The sequence below is a fragment of the Pinus tabuliformis genome, chromosome 2_2 (genome assembly GCF_031772625.1).
Source record: "Pinus tabuliformis cultivar Carrire ecotype Pingquan chromosome 2_2, CPIR1, whole genome shotgun sequence".
Taxonomy (NCBI): Eukaryota; Viridiplantae; Streptophyta; class Pinopsida; order Pinales; family Pinaceae; genus Pinus; species Pinus tabuliformis.
The window spans coordinates 1,121,317,385-1,121,339,704 of record NC_142300.1 but is presented as its reverse complement, the minus strand read 5'-3'; positions in this window follow the sequence as shown (position 1 = coordinate 1,121,339,704).

The following is a 22,320-nucleotide window of genomic DNA, read 5'->3' as shown; positions in this document are numbered from 1 at the left end:
AGGATGTTGATTGATCCCATTAGGAGGCTCACTGATCGGATGTGACAAAATTGCCTATAGTAGCGTCAAAGGAGTTCTAGCTAATAGCAAGAGAGCCTTAATGAACCAATACTTTTGATGATTATGATCAATATGATAAGTCAATTTCCCAATTACATCTTTAAACTGTTGCATGCACTCTCGTGTAGTCTCTCCTTCTAGTTATTTAATATCCCATAACTCTGATAAACCCTATTGATCTATGTGATGAAGTTTAAATTCGTTAATAAAATCTCATTTAATTGTGTCAAGTGTTGGATTCATATTCAAATCAAACCATTTGATGACCCATCAGAGTGCTCTATCTCGCAGAGTTATCTAAAACTCAATAATTTTAGTGGCATTTTGGGGTTGTCTAGCCCTCCAAATGGCTTGACATAGATACCAATGTTGCTCTACATTTTCATCTCCTCGACCCGAGAACTCAGGTTATCGAGTGAATGATCCTACTACATTTCCTGCCATCATTGTTTGACCAAGTGGAACTAATACAAAACCTTGCGAACGAGGTTGTGAAAAGACTTCAAAGTTTATCTGAACATTGTTACCAGAACTACCAAATCCAATAGAGATATCAGTTGTTTATTGACTATGAACTTTCTGAAATTTCAAAGTTTTAACTAATTTGGAAAGAAAATTGAGAGGAATGTGATAAAGTACTAGGGGGAGGTTATGGAGACAATTAGTTGCATTACTGCTTTGAAGACTACTGCTTGTGGGGAACGAATCATCTTTGAAGAATAATTGCCTCATCACAAAATGCATCTCTTCATCTACGGGATTATTATGATCAAGCATTGAAACTAGTTGTCTAGACGTTTCAGGTGACTAGATTCCTTATGAATCTTGGTGGGCTCCACTTCCTCTATGTTGGTCTCCTATCACATCTCCTCTAGCTCCTCCTATTCCACTAGAATGAGGTCTTTCTCCTACTTTGTAATTTCGGAATGCTAGGCTAGCCATTCTTCCTATCGACAACCTCATACTACTCAACGCTTCACTTATCTACTATAACTCTCTTCTCCTTCTGTTAATCTCTTGCAACCTATTCTCTCACCACTCATTAGCTATATGTGCCCTTCTAAGTTCCCTAAAATCTTGTGCCTTCTGCAACTCTTCTGCATCCATCACAACTTCCTCTCGTCTTCTACAAATGACCAACATTTATCTCCTAAATCCTACCCCTAGTACCTAGGGTTTTAAGTTTCCATGTTGGTTCCTTTGAATGACAATAATCTCTCTTCAACCATAAGGACCTTGATCCATAAATGGATTTCTTTTACAAATCTTCCCTGCAACCCATACTTAAACACAACTTCAACTTTAGAGAAAAATTGATGATTCTCCGTAGAAAATTAAATAATGTAGCCTTCCAAAGTCACTTGAACCCAAAAATCAATGACTTTGGTTAATTTAGTATCTATCTAATGCAATGCAATGTCATCTATGGTCAATTTTCTGAATATTTATCCACGACATCCAATTATATAATTCCTCAGGAAATTTACATTAGAAAATCTCATCCTAATCACATGTAGGTTCTGAAAATAAGATTTCCCCTGTAACCCGGTGTAATTTCTTCTCTAAGTTGAGCTTCTTGTAGGATAAATGAATCACGCTTCTCATACCACCATTCTTGAATGTTGTCCTTAAGAATCCTCAACACCATGTTCTAGATCCCCTTGTAGTTGTCACGGTTTCAGTAAAGGAACCATTTGTTGGAGGAATTTTTTGTCATGTACACCTAGCATTCGACCATTGGTTGCCAACAAAAGTCTCCATTGTAGTCTGACGCAAAATCGGCATTTTCATTCCTCCACAAAGGAGAAAAGTATCACCGAAGGTATGCTGATACTTCTTAAATGTGAGAGGGAAGTTTAGATAGTGTCAGGATTCAAAATATTAAATACAATGTTCATCAGTTACTCAGATAAATGGGAATCTCAAATGACTTTGCACATGATATACATATATAGAAAATACTACTTAATACGCATTACAAAAATTTTAAAAGGTTGATACATAACACAACAACATTAAATCACAAAATATGCAAATATAGCCTCGCAATACTCTCATTATATTAAATCAAGACTTGAACCGTTACAATACATATATGCAAAACTACGCAAGATCTACCCAAGTTTATGCCAAATAAAATAGCACAAGTTTGAATTACATTCACAATATATGCAGAGAAACTCAATTCTCATTTCGACAACATGTTGGCTAAGTTCTCTTTGTTTTGTCTCTCTTCAGCTGAATCCATGTGGATTTTATATATTTTCTATACTATTTTGATCCTGCTCGCTTGATCTGGTCCAACTTGATCCCTTTGACAAAATCCAGGTGCTTTGGTCCACTTCCACTTTGATTCCTTCAAACTTGGTATTTCGGTCCTTCTTCCGCAGCCTTGGCAAGTCTTGAGGTAACCGCTTTCTTTTTGCGCTTGTCACTTTCTTACTTTTTGATCTCACTTTTTGGCCTGTTTTGCCATCTACTCTTCGTACTTTCACTGATCATCCTTGTGACTCCTTTCTAGCCAAAGATTGATCAAAACTGTCCAAAAATGAACCCAACATGCCCCACACCTAGTTTGTATGGCAAGGCCACTAAAGCCAAGTAGGGGACACATGGATGCCACATGGTAGTATGATGATGACATGGTTTAGGTTAGCATGGCCTGGGACAATATGACTTGTGGGTGGACCCTACCAGACTTTTCAAAGGATCTAAGTGTAGAGTAGGCCTAGAGATCGATGATCAAGATCGATTAGGGGTCCCTTTATGGTCAGTGTTTAACAAATAGGGGGGTTACAGTTGGGATTAGTTTCATTCTTCCTATCTTTATTAAGGGCTAAGATAAATTGAGGGGCCTCCCTTCCCCAAATTCTAAACCACATTTGTGGGGAATCTACATTAACTAGTCTTTTTGGTTGAGACCTGGCTAAAACATGACATGTGCGCATGGAAAGGAAGTGAGTGGGGTTGTAGTGAAACCTTCATTATGGAACTATTCCATTGGGCTAATACCAAACCTTGGCCATTGGCCTAGAGTGTTCATGTGCAACGAGGAAACCCTCAACATTGAGATGTCAAGATGATGTTGGCCAGCGGGCATGGATCTTATGGATGGAAGCGTGGGTCTGGTGGTGTGGTAACCTAAAACCCATCCAATGATGATGTGACAATGCCATGTGAGTAGGGTGGAGGCCACATGGGTTCCACTTAGTGACTTGGTGATGTCATGGCCTCTATTAAAAGGTAAAAACTATAATAGACATCAACTTTGATTTGAAACTCAAATTGAGGTAAATTTTATATTGTCGGAAATATTTGGGCAAGTTGATCTCAATGGTGGTGTCAGAATTAAATTTTGTGTACTTGTAAAACTAAAGATTTCGCTAAACCAATCTCCATAACAAACCTTGGAGGTTGGGTCAAAATACACATGTAACACCTTCCGCATCCCAACGAAAAACAAGGGGTGGGACGTTGAGTTACAACTACTATTCATAAAGAGATTCAAAATGCCATAAGATTTTTTTTTAATGACATTTTAATTTTTAGATATTTTTATTAAATAATGTTTTATTTGTTGCTTCATATATTTTTCATGTTATAGGGGGTGATGTGTGTTCAAGAGTTGAGTGCAAATACCATGAATTGCATGAGAAAGTGTGTTTATTCTTATTATGTTCGATCAGAGGAGATAAAATCTACATTAAAACAAAATATTCTCAAAAAAATCATAAAGGGCAAAAATTGGCCTATGCTACATAAAATGTTTAATGAGCCACCACTTGTAAGAACTATTCAAATTCATATTTTTTGGTTGGATATGAATTTGATATTACATGGTATTTAATAAAATCATTTTCTTGTTCACCATGTTTTTCTTTCAATATAGAGATTTAACTACCTCTACCCAATTGTGTGAGGACAATATCTTCACTGTAGGTGATCCATCTTCTTTAGATATGCAAGAAATAATGATGAAAGTGTTAAACACAGGGAAGGAAGGAGTCGTATTCCCAATGTCGAAGGAAATGGTCAATCTCCTTTTATTTCATCAAAGCTTAACATTTATACTTACCAAAGTTATATCCCATTATATGATAAGACACCAGCTATTATTGGTGATGAAAATGAGATTTTGGATCAGTGTTTTGAGGAAAGTTCATAGCCTTTGTATGATAACACATATGTTGGGTGTGTGTTATATTCTTTCCACGCATCAAGTATTATTTTATGTGAAACCAATTATAGTTGGGTGAACCCAAAGATGGTGGCCAGACCTACCCATGGTTTTGCGCATGGTTTTTAGGCATGGTGGTTTTTACCCATGATATTTGTAGATCCAATCAAGGGAACTACAGTTATGTTCTAATCCATGGATAGTGGAATAAGGTTTATGAATTCTTCGACATGTGTATATATATATATATATATATATATATATATATATATATATATATATATATATATATATATATATGTATGTATTGTAACATTGAAAAGAATATAATGAAAATTCAATCTAGTATTCCCGGTTTTGGCATCCAGGGGAAATTCTTTGTGTATATTTGTTTTATGTTCTCGCCATTGTATATATATATATATTTTTTAAGAATTTGTTTGCAGAAATTTCTGTAAAGGGTTAAAACCTTCAACATTAAACATTGTTGGTGAGAAAAATGAGATATTTGATACTCATGACATTATTTTGTAGTCCTATGGGTTATGTTCTACACCAATATTTAATATGACACCAAATGATGCTTCTATAAGCCCACCAATTTTTTATACAACTCCTATGGGATTAGATGACCTGTTTTATTTTCAAGTGAACTTGCATTTGTCTTCTTATAGATGTGATCAAGATGCAAGATAACTTTTCCTTGATGGGAAAGAAGGAACTTTGTGTATTGAAAAAATCACATTATTAGAGAGGATAGATCTTTGATCAATTAAGTTGATATTAGAGTATCTTCTACATTGGAAAATACACATTTGCGCACAAATAGACAAAACAAGGGCCACAAAAGAACCAAACTCACCCTAGATGAAACAAACAGCAGGAAATCCAAATATCACCACCCATCAATTTATTCACAATATATTGCATAAAGAGGCCATACACATGCACTATAAGGAAATTAGGTGTGAATTGTTCTTGTTGAAATGTTATAATATTTATGTAGTTCATCATATTTAAATAAATTGTATTTCATTTATGGATTATAATGTCTACTCACTATTTAAAATGGAGTTACTTTATTTGTATTCAATTTTGATTTATGTTTCTTTGATAGATAAAACTTCTAGCATCCACACTCATATCTTCATCTCTTGCAAGGGACATGTTTCCAGGGTTATCTAAAAGGATTTTTATAACCAAGTTGCAAACTATTAGTAACATTTGTGATAACTTTTGGCATGTGGATATACAAGTAGTATTGTTTTTCTGGGAGCTTTTTGTAGAGTCATTCAGTTTATTTATCTTATATGTTGGCAATGATTTGTACAGAGAAACTCAAAGGCCACTAAATAGTGACCAGTTAGGGATTCACTATAAATATTCCTTATGTCATTGTAAATTGGGCGAGGGGGGCTGTGGTTATGTTGTGAGAATCAATGGGACATTTAGTCCCAAAACCTTTATGTATTGGAGATATATTTCAAAAATAATAAAATCAACATATTCCTTGTTTTAATATTTGTTACAAGTTGCCACAGGTTTAAATGATTGAGCTAACCTATGAATTGCAATGACATGAGACTGTGACTAGTAGAACATAATTTTTAGAAAATGTGTAATATTTAATGAGTCATTTTTTATTTGGTGGAATAAAGTTAGTTCCATGCACACCATGCAAATTTAGTTGACATTTATGATGGAAATTGCAGAGAGTGCAATGATGTATCATCATGTATCATCAATTATAGAGAATGAATATTATACATCATCATGGTCGTCGGTGTTATATGACTCGAGTGGCAATTTCTATCATTCTTTTTTTGTCATTTTCACTATTTTTTAAGAAAAAAAATATGTTTTTTGTTTTATTGGAAAATTATAAGAATATATTGTTTAATACTTGTTTTTCAAAAGCTTCACAAACCTATAGCGCAAATACTCAAAGTTTTGTAGGGCAGGGTAAACCCTAAAAAACCACCATGGTCAAAGATATAGTCTATGTTGTGAGTAATAACTCTTTACATGGGAAAAACAAAAAATATACTTTTGTTAATCCATGAATGTCAATTCCAATGGAGCTTTGCTTCCAAATTCAAGCTGTAAACCTAACACATAGAAATATCATCTTGGTTTTACATTATTGATTATTGAACAAAACATTCTTTAATAAGGAGTATTAATCATTACACTGTGCATATTTGCGGATCCTAATTGAAGCCGCGAATAGGAAGTAGCTACAAAAAAAATCCAAATTTTCTATTACTTTATCATTTCAAGGATCATCTTGTGGACACCGTAGTCGAAACCTGTAAAAACATTCAATGCAATATATATATATATATATATATATATATATATATATATATGTAGACATATCATCGCTGAGGTAGGCATTCCCATACTCAGATCAAAACTGACTAGAAAACTGACTAAACTATTCTGATACAGGAATGATTTTGTAATACATCAAGAGTATAGACATGTGTAGACACAGTATGGACGCAGCCATCTATTTATGAATAGTCCACTGTATAATGAATAACAAAATTCCTCGCAGCCTGGATGGTAGAAACTAGATCCAGGGTCTTGATTTCCGCTTCCCGAACTAGTATGATTCTATCCATGTGAATGAATGTGTCGAAGTCAAACATGGTAGAAACCACTTGATTACCAGTCAATGATATGGACTGTTAACAAGTGTGAGAGAAACCACCAGTAATGTCAATGGCTCTCAAAGTACTCAGTACAATCCATGAAATGTGAATAAATGAGTTGAAGTCGAACATGTCATAGAATCATTCGATCGAAGGTCAATGATGCAACCTATCGTCGAAGGTGAGAAACCTGCCATTAGGGCATGAATATTTCAAGGTACTGACGATTTCTAGATCAACTTCCTAGATAATGAGCTGAAGTCGATAGAAAGCGATCCGTCGTAGGCAAGCCCACAACACAAAATCATAGATCAAGTTTTGAAGAAATATATTGGCAAGGACTGACTCAGGGATGAGCAAAATGGATGACATATATCTCGCAGATGAATGATTTGTTTGAATTGTTCTCTTGAACACATAATGACACTGCAGATGGCTTGGTGACAATTGACCCAAAGCTAATACCCAGAAACTGGCTAAAGACTTTCAATGTGGTTTGATTAACTGTTAGGCAAAGGATTTTCCCAACCCAGGTGAACAAAAAAGCGTCGTGTTCAAGAGTGGTTAATGGCTTTTTAAAAAACAAAGTGTAACAAATAGGTTCATTTTTCTCTCTTTTCCCCCACCATTTCTGGCAAGTACCTCTTTATAAGCTCATCCTTCGGATGAGTCCAACTTAGTTTAAAATTCGAACCCTAAGAAGGAGTGTTTCATTCCTGTCTAAAATTGAACAGGTCCTTTACTGTTAAATTTTAACGAGTCCAGCATAGGAAAAACTCGGCATTTTTCAATTTTAGGGAGTCAGAAGAAAAACTTAAGAAAACTTCATGGGGGTACTTTTCGTAGATTTAGTCCCTCGAGCCCGAAAAAGGATAAAATAATGCATGAGAGAACTCTATTGACCGTAATTAGTCAACGTATACCTTTTTCGTAAATAGTCCATTTCAGTCCGTAAAAGGGATAATCTTATACTGAAGGGACGATTATTCATTTATTTTAACGAGTTTGAACAATCAAGTGCTCGACAATATTTTCAATTTTCGAGAGTCTGAAAAGGGCTTAAAGAGGACTCCAATGTTTCACTTTTTTGTAAATTTTTTAAAGAGTCCGAAAAAGTGATAAAAGTATGCTCTTTGTTGAAAAATGATCAATTTTCCCGAAAAATCCAATATTCTACACAAAAACTCGAAAAATCGATCTTGCGGACAAGACCAATCTCCCTAGTATCAAAAGATAGTCTAGCAACAAACAGACAAACAAACCTATCTTTCTCTAGACATATGCGATTTATAAGTAAATACTACAAAGGTGTTAAGATCCTACCTTAGATCCAGTGCTTGTTCGTAGTAGTCATCCTCCAGTCGTTCGAAAGAGTTATCTTTGAAGACCTGCAATCACAAACAAGCAAACATTAAATAGCACCTGCATAGCAAATATTATAAATCATGCCTATTATGGTGATCAAGGAATCCATAAAATAAACAATGAATTAACAGCTTATTGAGAAAAACAAATATATTTGTATTAACTTTGAATAGTAGAAGAACTTTACAACCTTTTCAGCCTTGATGTTGAACAAGTTCTTCCTGGGGTCCGAAACAGGAATTTCCTTTACTTTGACAAGTCTTGCACTCTTCCAAATGAGATACATAGAGGTATGTAATCTCTCCTCATAAAAACTCAACTAAAGAAGACTAAGTTCCAACAGCATTTTACCTCAAAAAATACTAAGCTTCTCCCTCTAACTAGTTAACCAGCTCAATGCTTCTTTTTATAGTGCAGAGGAGGAGGTTACAACTCCACCTATGAAGGGATAGAATCCTCCTTCAAAGGAATAAGCTCCTCACATCAAGGGGTTAGCTCCTTAAGGTATGGGTTACATGAACTTTAAAAGAGCGAACTTGCCACCTCAAGATTCCTTCCAGAAGCTTCTATAAATAACTGAAAGTAAGTTTTTTCAGAGTATACTCGCGCCTTTTTCACTTTTACAGGGGTTCGCACCTTTAACACAAAGATAGTGCGGTCAAGTGCACCGGAGACATGACCATTAGGTGCGGGACCGCAGGTAAGACAAAGAGAAAGTGTGGAACCAGAGTTTTAAAAACTTTTGAAAGCTTTTCTCTTATTTTCAAGACTTGATATGAGGAACTAATGTTTTAGACTTGTAGAGGAGGAAAGTATGAGTGGTAATGAACTCATACAAGTAGCAGAATGTCAAGGTGACAATTTTCAATGCAACATCTATACTTTTCCGGTAGCTTCTTGAGTCCTTTAAGAATTCACATAGAAGAATGGCTTGATAAAATTCCAAACTTTCCATACTCTTCTAGTATTTCTCTTGAGTTCTTTAACAAATCATGTAGAGGAATGGCTCAAATGAAACTCTATGCTTATTTAATGCTTATATTCTCACAATGGATTAGAAGGTATGGTATTTTCTTGCCATTTCCTTAGATGTTTTACTTTTCCTAGGATCCAACAATAGCATGTGAGATGGTCCATCTAACTGGGTGAACCTCGATTGTCCAATTGTATGCCCTATAGCTATTAGATGCTCACAGTTCCCAAGTGTAACCTCCTTAATAAAATCACCCCACTAGTGTTCATGAATGATAAGAACCACTCCACTAATCCACATAATGAATGGTATATAACAACCATCGCAAATGTGTCAATTGGTTGTTGAAAATGTGGAAGATAGTGGGATAGTTGGAGAGAAAAATCGTGCATGGAATGTCCACAATAGCTAAGGCAATGCCTCAAAACCTATAACCTTGTGATTGTTGTTCATTGATTATTAAAGGCCAAGTTTAATATTTGTCCTTGTAAGACTTTTCCTTGGCCATTAACCATGTGTGCTCTGTCATCAACAACCATCTCTCTTTGATTTATCATCTAGTGAGGCAAAAAACTCCTTTTTGTGTGTCATGTGTCGGTGTCACATGTCTCACGACACATAATTTTATAATATACCTCTATTTTTGGGCACTAGAACCAATAAATATTATGATATCCCTTACCTTGCTCCTTTTCCACATACTTTCCATGTACCTCCCTTTTCTTTAATTTAACTTTATTGAGTTTTTAATTTCAAAAAAAAAATGCATCAAGATTATAGAATATTTATGTAGATAGACAAAGGTGTGTTCAATGAAACATATGTGATAATCAAGTATTTAAGTAGTAACCTCCAACTTGTTGATAGAGATTCATTTTTCCCATTCTTCGTCTTCTTCTTCAATTTGTTGTTCACCTTCCTTAATATATGGATTTGGATAAAAAGTGTACCATAGGATGGTTTCTAGTGTAGCTTACCTAGGACATTGTGGACCATCCTTTGCATTCTTTGTTTGAACAATATTTTGAGATAGAATCCTTGGCAACTTCCTCTGGTGTGGTAGTCTCTACATCCATGTAATCCAACTCCTCTACTAGTTTAGCAAGTAGCTCTTCCATAGAATCTAAGTTTCCTACCAGTTCTTGTGTAACAATAGGTGCTCTTTCCTCAATAGTTATGCCCCATGTTGGTTATTTTGTAACAGCAAACAAATCTTTTCAAGGGGTTGACCTATTGGTGCTTATGTAATTGAAATTGCTCCTCTCTCTGTTTTTTATGCTAATTTTAGTGTATCAACATCATTCTTAGCTTGTATAAACCCTCCCATATCAACCATCAATGAAATAGTATTACCCAAAAGTAGAGGTTGTTGTTTGTATATTTATCACCCTCTGTTTTTATTTAGAGAAAGAGAAAATTAGTACAATCTTAACTAAGCTATGAATTCATATACATTACAGAGAATAATGCTTTTGTCGTTTACAAAAGCAGGTCTACTTGTTATTTAAGCATGCTACTTTAGTTGCAACTTTTTTATACAACATATCTTATGCTTTCACTAAATGAAGTAAATTGTGCTTAGAAGAATTCCAAACAAATATTATAATGTGTCAAATTCCAATAGTAACAAGGATGGAAACAAGTGGATATTGTCAATCTTTACACAAAAGCTACAAATTTCTGGTTTATGTCAACATGCCTTCTATTATATCATCCATTATATGGCACATGAATTCTATGAGATATTAACCATGCCAAAATATGGTAACAAGGAAGAACTCTTATTTAGAAGGGTTGTGACCCCTCCCAAATATAAAATCATGATTCCTCTCTCTTTAAGAAAAATTGTTTCCTATAGCTACAACAAGCATACTCTCTATATTGCTTCATTTATTTTTTCTTCATATGTATGTATGTGTGTATATATTTTCAGCATGGTGATGGGGGTGGAGGGTTCATGTTTATAGCATGTACTAGTCTTCCCATACTATGCAACTTAGCTTCCAAGGATTTTGAGATGGATACTCAACCAAATGGCTTCCTAAGAGAGTGCTCAAACAATCTCAAAGATATTTGTCACACTTTGAAAAGTAATTTGAAATGAAAGTGTCTTTTAAGTTAAAATTAGAGGCACTTCAAGATTGATTAGAAATGGTCTCTAAGAGGTTCATTTACGAATTTCAAAACTAGGGATATTTATGCTAAAATATGAACATATCAAGCACCATCACAAATTTCAGCTCTTACCTCTTTATATTTATTGACAGTCATGCCAACCAATTTAGGAAGAATAGAACGCTAAAACTATGTGTGAGTGCATCAATGTGCCCATTGTTCCAACTTGAGAAATTTCTATTACATCTTGGGTTAACAAAAACATCCCATGTACTAAGCACTAAGGCTATTACATGCTACTAGATCTCTGGTTTTTTTAAATATTATTATCAAAATTGCATAGGCATTGATCAATAATAATAAGATAAGGGTGGTAAGTCTAATTCAAGCTTAGCAATCTACGCTTTAACTAGGTTAATTGGCTTCTTCTTCTATAATCACATAAATTGTTTCAAAAAAAATTACAAGATAGGTTATTAAGCTAGAGGAGTTTCCAATGAAATAATTCAAGAGATAAGAAGACATGGTTGTAGTTTTACCCGCATAAATGAGGGAGGGAAATGTGCATGTCATACTATGGCACTAATAAAACTATATAAATGGTACTGAGCAGATTAAGCATGATGTTGGGTAATTTAATTATGAGTTAAATTACTCAGCATTAAATTATTAATCCAAGTTCGTATACTTGTGAAGTACACTACATTATATGTGCTAGGAAACTGACTTTCAATTTTAATTCTAAAAGAAGAATTATAATTTATCAGTAACAAGAAATGAATGGTAAACCTATGCAAATGAATCAAATAGAATGTAATGGAGTGAAAATGAAATCTTAATCTAAAAAGCAATTGAAGTTTAAAGACTGCAAATGCAAGGAAAATCTCTAAGATGAAATCTAGTGAAAGCAGACACACATACACAACTTTGATGAAAGCAATGAAATGATTATTCTTTAAGGCAGTAAAAGCAAAGACAATTGTTCTAATCTAATGAAAACAAGAACAATATATTATAGGGAAGCAAAGAACTTTTAATCTAATGAAAGCAAAGACATTTATGCTAATTAATGCAGTAAATCTGATCTAATGAAAACAACTGAACTTAATCGATCAAAACATGAAATCTTAATTTGTGAAAACATTCGAAATTTAGTCTATGAAAGCATGGAAATCTTTAATCTAGAAAGGCGAGTAAATCTAATCTATGAAAGATTGTAAATTTAATCTATGAAAATGATATAATTAACTATGAAACCATTGAAAATTGTAAAGCAATTCAGAAATTCGGTGTGTGTTCAAAGCTTAGAGTTCATTCATAAATTGAAACTATGATATGCCTGCAAATGCAAACGCAATGAGTGCATAAAGAAGCTAAAGAAGTAAATATTTTTGGTATTTTAAATGCAATTCAAGCACTTGATCTACAAAAGAAAACAATTGAAACGAGCATAAAAGAACATAAATACTATGTATAAAATAAAGCATCTAATCAAAAGACTTGAAATAAACTTTACCGAAAATGAGCATAAAAGAAACTAATATATCTTGCATAAATGAAACATTAAAATACACTCGTACTCATCAAGGGGGGTTGTTGAAGTGCATGAGAGGTGAAAAGCTCCGGAAACTATTGATAAAATACAATATCACATCACGAAGGCATAACCATACCAAAGGATTGTATTAACTGAACAATTCATGAACTTAAATAGTATTCATCAAGCATACACAATGCTTTAGCATTCAAAAATTAACACCCCTTTGAATGGAGAAGGCACTTCTATTTATACAAAAAAATAATATAACTAATTAATAAATGTAGATCCACAATATCGCATGTGGTTACAACTATGTGTTAACATCTAGCAAGTAAACATCTCTTCATATCCTCTCACAAATCTCTAAAATATTTTATAGGAGACACTTATGATGACTTCCATGATTCTTGCCCATGAAATGTGCTTTATCAATGATTTCAAATCTTCAAGAGTTTGAAGAAGAAATTCGAATTTGAGATTTAGAGGCCAAATATGACTTTGTTGGAATCTTCAAATATGCCTACAAACATCACAAAACTCATCCAATTTTTAGATATAAGTTATACATGTTATTTTTCTAATATTTAACCATAAATTCACTCGAAATACTAAAATAAATGCTTTGGAAAATAATAAGTATAAACCCATATATGATCATGAAAATGGTCTTACTGTAAGGTGATGGTGCTGTGGAATATGGTAAATACTAAAGGAGAGTGAAATAAATGAGGGTGAAAAAGAATGACATTTTGAAGACCCAATAACCACATCAAGTTTGACGGTGATGCATTTCAATTGAGGGGAGCTTTAACTATAAGAGAAGAAAGGATTAACACAATTTTAAAAGCATTTGTTTGGCCTTCGGAAAGTCTAATAAATCATAAGAAAATCCTTCTTCTCACTTGGAATGCCTCCTCTACTATAATAGAAGCAATCCAAAGAACGCTACAAATTTCCATACAATAAGAGTGGACATCCTTCAAATACTTGGGAATTCCTATTAGCTTAAAGGCCCTCCCACACAATTGGCATCCAATTATAGATAAAATAAAGGTGATATTTCTTCAATGGGGAACAAAATGTCTAAACCCAATAGGAATTATTAAAAGATGTATGTACTTCCAGTCTTCCAATTTTTTGCTTCTCTCTCCTCTGTGGGAGTTAGGAACTCAATGGCCCAAGAATTGAGAATTTTTGTATGGCAAGGAGGCAAAACAAATTCCAAAAGATTCCACCTAGTCAATTGGGCAACAATCAAAGCCCCCATGAAACATGGTAGCCTAGGTGTTAAAGACCCCACCCTAATGAACTTGTCTATGGGAGTTGGGGGTTGGGAACTGATATGGAGGTTGATAATAGATGATTACAACTAGTGGAAGCAAGTTATACATCAAAAATATCTTATAGGGGATAGGGGAATATGTATAGATCAAATCAATCTCTCTGAAGGTGGCTCCCAAATATGTAAATTAATGGTGGAGGTTGCCCAGCAATACAAGGTAAGCTCACTTGGATCCCAAGAAAGGGGAAAAAATACAATTATGGGCAAATAGTATAATGGGAAACCCTCCTTTGTGAACTCTCCCTTTTCTTCTTCCTCTCAAATTTTGGCTTAGACATCATGAAGACCTCACTCTTTTCAACATATCTTATTGGAACCAAGAAGGTAAATAGTATGGTTGGAACCTATCCTTCATCCCCCCCCCCCCACTTTATCTAATTTATTTCTAGAAGTTAAGAAAACCTTGACTGGAAGCACCTCTTTGTCCCTAATTGAAAAGGACAAAAGGGATGGGGAAATCCACTTACACTGTTAAATTAGGTCATGAATCTTAGCTCCATGTTCCTATATCAAAATCATGTATTTGGAAGAATATTTGGAATAGGAACATCCTCTTTGAAGATTAATATTTTATATTGTACATTGTCCCATAAAATAAAAATAAAAAATAATAGTTGAAAAACCTTGAAAAAGTGGGATCCATGGTACATCAATTTGTTCCCTTTGTAGATTATAAGCGAAACCAAATAATCATCTTTTTTTGGAGTGCAATTTTACAAAAAAGTTTGGGAGCAAGTCTTGTAAGGAATAATTTCATGATTAATTTAGCGAGAATCAATATTCCAACTTTTTGAATCATGGAACAAGCATTACAAATCATCCTTCAAAGGGAAACCAATTTTTTGAAGAATCTAGATGGTTCTACCCAAATTTGTATGTTGGAAGATATGGTTAGCAAGGAACTAATTAGTTTTTCATGACTCTTCTACTCTATTAAAGGTGGTAGCAGAAAGAGCAAAGTCTCATTTAGCTGAGCATACAAACCTTATCATTCTAACCCTCTTTAACCCTCAAATAATGAACAAAACTGAGGAATGGGTGCTCGCATACTTCCATCTTCAATATTAGTTCATCCACCCATTAAATAAGCAACAATACTGGAAAATTTTAATTACAAAGGACTAATTCCAAGAATAGATTAGTAATTAGAAATCCTAAATTTCATGTTTTGATGGGGCGTTAGATAAAATTTAACATATATATATATATATATATATATATATATATATAATAAAAAAAATAACCCAAGGGTTGTAGGAGTGGGGGGGAGGGGTTTCTTCACAAGCTCTATGGAAAAATTGAATATGAGTATTCATGGAATTTAGGGTAGCCTCAAATAACTAAGTTGAGATGTACATGCTCCTTCAAGGCCTCATATTAACCATGTCATTGTCAATAAGATCCCTTATAATTATAGGTGACTCAAATAACACAATCAAGCATCTTGCTCTTAGGACTAGTCCCTCATATTCAAAACTATCACATCTATATAAGAGAGTCAGTTCATTGATAACATCATTCTCAAACGTTCAAGTTAAACATATTTTTAGAGCACTTAATAATGCCTCGGATAAACTCGCAAACCAATCAATACAACTAGCCCCCAAAACGATGTTGATCAACAAAACCTTGAGGAAGGCTCTCATCCCATAGTTTGCAATCATAAGTATATGAAGGAGGGGGATGCACCACAAGGGAAATTCGTGCAAATATCATCACACCAGCATAGACACAAGGGAGGTAGGGTACTTAGGCTTCCAATCAAGGTTCGCTTGAGGATATGTGGCATTCATCCTGTGCTATGTCATTAGATACCACCCTAATATGAAAGTGCATATGAAGACAACATTCAACACTATATGTCTAGAGTGGGATTTGAAGTAGAGCAGAGACATTTCCTGCATGAGAGTACGATGATGCAATGAGGAATATCAATTCAAGGGACGTGGAGTTGGAAACCCCATTAATATACCAATGATGGTGTTAATTGGCAACATGAACATTTGGGCATATAAATAGAATTCGATGACAAAAGGAGCATAGGTTAACGCAATGGTTCAAGTGTAAGGCATGGAAATTGAGATTTTTGTGAGGCTACATTAAGCGGAGAGAGATGTTACCAGTGGAGAAGCATGGGCATAATTCGAACTATGCTTAGTAACAATGGGGAGAAAAGGGAAACAAATGTGTGGAAAAACAAATACCCAAAAGTTTAACAAAGATCTCAAAATCGAGATTGCAATGGTTAAGAAAGGTGGACAGACTCATCGTCCAAATAGGAACTACAATTAATATCCTCTCCTTACACAAGCAATAATTTAATGGCGTCAACTTCGACCTTCAATGCCTTGAAGCTCAATTGCAGGAGTTACTAGCTCAAAAAATAGGGAAAACATGAGAACTAGGAGCATAAGCTTCATCTATTAACTCAGTCTAGCCAATTCAACCTAAGTAGCTCGATCTCAACATAGTAGAACTAGAAGGAAATCTCATTATTGTTGATGATCAATGGTGTCATTTGGAGTTGTATTTGTGTTTAATGTCGTCTAAATATATTATATATTAGACAATTTTTGTAGATTATATCCATACAAACATAAATGGTGTTTTGAAAATTTAAAAAAAAAAAGCAATAATTTAAATGGTCATCCTCTATTAGCCTTCAAACTTTTTAGTTGTACTCTTTCCATGCTTAAATACAATTTAGTAATACAAATTTACATGTAAAAAAATCTCATAAAATTAAGTGAAATTACAATTAACTAAAATTACTATCCATAAAAATAATGCCCTTCAATGTATATTTTTAAACTATAACAAGTTTATCATTTAAATATAACAAATTTATTAAATAATTTACCATTTAAGTATAAAAAATTTACTTAAATATTACAAAATAGGTTTTATCATCATTCCCTAAATTACAAAAGGGCCAACCTTCTTCCATAAAAACCCTTTAAAGAACCTTTCATACATTATTATATGGTTGTAACTTTCACAACTAAAATCCCTATAAAAGACAAGGCTTCCAATAACCCTCTAATGTGTGATTCATGCACGACCATAATAAAACAAATCTAAGCAATCCACATGGTATATGCAAACAATTTCCATCACAATAATTTGACATCACCTCTTAAGACGGCCCACTAATTATCATGCGTGACATTTCATCTCTTTAGATAATGTCATTCACTTACACAAAGTCGGGGTAATTATATAAATATGTATATATTATTATTTATATAGATATATGTATATATTTTTAATGCTTATTGATTATAATTTTAAAATTGATTTTCTGGTAAAATTGAAATGTATTTATATAAATATATTAGTTTAGTTTTAAATTGAAAAAATATCAATTCAGATTGTATTTTAGATTAATCATATTTTGGTGTAATTAATCCAAAACACATTCTGAATTGATAATTTTTCAATTTAAAAACTAAAATTAATATATTTATATAAATACATTTCAATTTTATAAGAAAATTGATTTTAAAATTATAATAAATAAATATTAAAAATATATACATAATTTATATAAATAATAATATATACATATTTATATAAGCAATATGGATCACAGAAGTTGAAACAAAAAATTATTGATTCATAATATATAAAAATTATAAGTATTTTTACATGAAAATTACGTAAAACAATTTTTTCTAGAAAGAAAATCTTGATATTATATTGAGGAGATATACAGACAAAAAGTTCAGATGGTCCTGTATGTTAGTTTGAAAAACACCTTATAGTTCCGGTAGACAGCATCTGAAAAACCATGTAGCAGATAACCATCATGAAAACATGAACCTGTTTAACAGTATTTTGTGAAGAAAAACCCAAAACCACCTTATAGTTCCGGTAGACAGCATCTGAAAAACCATGTAGCAGATAACCATCATGAAAACATGAACCTGTTTAACAGTATTTTGAGAAGAAAACCAAAACCCATAGGAAACATTCAGCTGATCGGGAGGTAAAGAGCAGACACAGATGATAGGACAAATTTAGCAGGAAGAGAAGAGTCTTCAAAAATTTTCAGATTCCGCCACCTCCAAAGTGACCAGATGGTGATGGGCAGAATGGGTCGGAGAGATTTTTGGCGCCCCCACCAGGCAAAAGCTGCATCCACAGAGATGAAATTTAGATGTTGAAAAGAGAAAAATTGTGCAAGGTCATACCAGATTTGTTGGGCGACAGAGCATTTGAAGAAGAGATGGAAGTTTGTTTCCTCATCCATCTTGCAGAGAGCACATCTGTTGGGGCCGTGCCATGACCGCCGCCTCAAGGAGTCCCAGGTTAAGTTCTTGTTGAAAAGCACCAACCAGGAGAACAAGATAATCTTAAGGGGGCATCGTAGCTTCCACCAGAAGACTAGAAAGCGCCTATTTGCTGGTGCGTTAACAGAAATGAGATCAGAGTATATGTCCTTTACTATTGCATGCGGAGCAGAGAAAGGAAGGGACCAGATCAGATGGTCATCAACAGTGGAACGCAGAAAGCCACCCCGCTGGAGAGAGGAAGACAGATCGGACCAAAGAGGGATGAGATCGATTGGGAGGCGAATATCATCAGCATCCCGAAGCACGGCCAGAGAACCATTCCATTCCTTTATGATTTGATTCCATGTAAACAAGCCAGATCTGCGGAGGAAGAAAAGAAGAGGAGGAGGAACCAGTAAAGTTCCCCTGTATCCAGCGAAAGAGTCCAGTCCAATGAAAATCTTGCTACCTGTATAAATTTTCCATTTTAGATTGCTGAGGAAATAATGTTGGACCCTTCGAAAACTGCACCAGATTGCGGAGCCTCGTTTGATGCCGATTGTATCGAACCTGAACCAGAATTCAATTCCCCTGCCTCTTTGATATTTTTGTCGGACGATGTCACTCCACAGGTTAGTTCCATAAATACCCCTCCACAGGGATTTACAGATAAGAGCAGCGCCAAAAAATTTAATGTTCAGAATGCCCCATCCATCAGAATTTTTCGGCAGTGAGAGAGAGTCCAGCTTTGCAAGGTGGATTTTGTACCGCTCAGCCTTTGCTCCCCATATGAAACAGGAAATAATTCTGTTGATTGCTTGTATAATGCAAGTCGGGAGGAGGAAAAGGTGACCCCAGAAGACAGAGAGTTGAGAAAGGACGGATTTGACAAGAACAACCCTGCCTCCTAAAGAGAGGGTGCGGAAGCTCCAAAGAGCGAGCTTGTTGTGGAAGCGATCTACGAGCCAGCGCTAGTCCGTCGACTTGTAGGAGCGACCCTTTAAACTGAACCCAAGATACTTGATTCCATCTGAAAGTGGCAGATGATGAATGTCGAAAATTTGGGCGATCCGGCAGATGAGGAGTTCATCGGCTCCATTATGGTATAGGATTGTTTTTGCTTTGTTCATGGCCAGTCCCGAAGCTCTGTGAAATCGATCCAGGATGGATTTGATGCATATCCAGGTAGCCATGGAGAGCATAGCAAATATGAGCACGTCGTCGTTGTTACATAAAATTATATCCAAATAAATTTTATTTTCACTATTGATTCTCGGGTGGACCTTTTTTTGGAGCGCGACGACCGAGCGGAGGTGCTCAGGAAATGGCAACCAACCAGAGGCGGGCTATGTGGTATGACAGGCCATATCCAGGTGCGTAAATCTCCCAGAATCACATGCATTTCGACAGCTGTTAACATGCAGAAGCTCATTAAAAGGAGCTCTCCCCGTAGTTCAAGCTCTTTTCTCATCTCCTTGTAGCTGTTGCATCATCTTCTGCCCTTTGATATTTCCTGCCTAGCTCATATGCTCCCTGTTGCATCATCTTCTGCCCTCTGATATTTTCTGCCTAGCTCATATGCTCCCTGATATTCACCACCTTTCCTGGCATACGTCCGCATGGCGCAGTGGTGAGTAAATACTCTAAATTGTTCTTTTTTCCGGTCTATCTACGATTGAGACACCTTCATTGCTTGTTTCTCCTGAATGCACCTCGGCTTCGGTTCGTCTGCGTCTCCAGGTTTGGTTTTCTGTCCTTTTAATGTGCTTTCACTGTTTTTGTAAATGGTTTTAGATTAAAAGGAAAGGAACTGTTTACATGATGTAGCTATATCAGGGAGTGTTTATCGAATTCTATAGAATTACATGTATCTTTTTACAATTAGACAGAATCATTTATAGAGGAAATGAGCTGCTTTCTCTGCTATATGAAAATCTTCTCATGTCTGAAAGATCTTTCACTTGCTGGTCATGGTTTCGGGTTGTAAGATTTCAGAGCTATTGTGTCATTTCAAAGCCATGTTCTGAGTTTCGCTTTAAGCTAGGGCCATGGTGGTGTGTATGTGAGAATTTTTTCTGCTGTTGTATAGTCTGCCAGGAAGAGGTATCATGAGGTTATTAGCGCTAGCCAGGGATGAGAAATTGGGTTTCCATTGGCTCTGATTCACGTGGATACCTTGATGGACCTATGCAAATGCTTCTCTCTTGTTTTCGGCTCCTGTTTCTCTCCTGTCTTCCATTCTGGTTTTCTCCCTGGATTGCCGGTTTTGGTTTCCGGTTTAAGATTTGAATTTTCCCTTCATGGGTAGATCATTCTAGACTCAAATCAATTGCCTTCAATTCATTTAAGCCATTTCAAGACGAGAGTAAATGCTGAAATCAAAAGGAGCCGTCATAGCTTCAAATATCTCCCCATCATGACGTAAGCCAGCTCATGACTTTGTCAGCCATCTATTAATAGGAGGACAGCTGGCCTTGTTTATGAAATATACCCCATCGAATGTGCCTTTTGCTTCCCAAGGTATCCTTTAGCTTGTACTTTTGGTCAGATGCGAAGTAGTTGAACCTTCTTGTTGGTACCATTCCATTACCATCTTTTCCTTTTAAAAACATCATCATTTGCCTACCTTTTTCCTCCATAGATCCCTTATATTCCTTGAAATTGATTAGTTAACAGTATTATAGTTGTTAGTTTGTATTAAAGTTAATTTATGAGTTTTTATGTTAGAAATTAGGAGTTTTTAATAAAAAGGTTACAGGAAGTTACAACATCCTGTAAATGGTTCATCATCTGACACGTGGCATGACAGGCAAGCTAAAGCAAGGGATAGGAACGAAAACTAGAATGTACAAGCATGGAGAAACATCGATCCTACAGCAAATCAAACACTCCTGGTTATGCGGTCAACGCTGGTCAAAGCCCCAGCCTTTTGGTGACAAAGGCAGCAACAGCCATAGGTTTCCAAACCGGTTTCGTTTTGTTTCTTTTTGGAAATCAGTTTAGAATGGAAATGACCCAAAAATCATTCCATAGTAAAAGCGGAAACAGCAGCATAGTGAATGTACATTCAATCCAAATGAAAATCGTGTATTAATTGTTTTTAAAAACACGGATGTAGTTACAGTTACATGGTTGGTGATCTATGTATATTGTTTTGAGAGCAGAGCTTTGTATAATCTTCAGAACTTAATACCAGAACTCGATTACAGTCACGGTTTTATTATAACATTGTTCATGCGTTAATACCTTAGTTGCTTGAGCGTATTCCAGTGTACCATTGAAATGCGGACGGGCCCTGTGTGGACGGGTATACTGTCATTTTCATTTCCTTAGCAACTTTTGAATATTGAATAGCATGCATAGTGATTAGAGTTATGCTTATGATTTCGTTGATTTAATTAGCAATCCTTATGAATGGTGTTTATGGTGATAGCTTAAAGGATTTATCGTTAAGATCATTGAACCGTATCTTGTAAGAGATCTGATCCATCGTTATATCTTTAAAGCATCCTCATAGACTCTGTTTACATGTATTTAAATTTGTAGTATGCTTTTAATCTTTCATGAATGTTGAGTGTTAAATGCTGAGTGTTCACTAGACAGAGCTTTTATGCACAGCATCCTTGTAAGGGGATTAAAATCTCGGTCTAGCAATACACAGTGTATTTTAGACAGTTAGATGAGTTGAGTGACCTGAGTGTCAAGGTGATAGGGAACATATCTTAACCTTCTGTAAAGAAGTACTGTAACCTACCACAATGAACACTTAGTTAGGAATCCTTTATGTCTATAGATTTTAGACACATGCCTCAAAGTT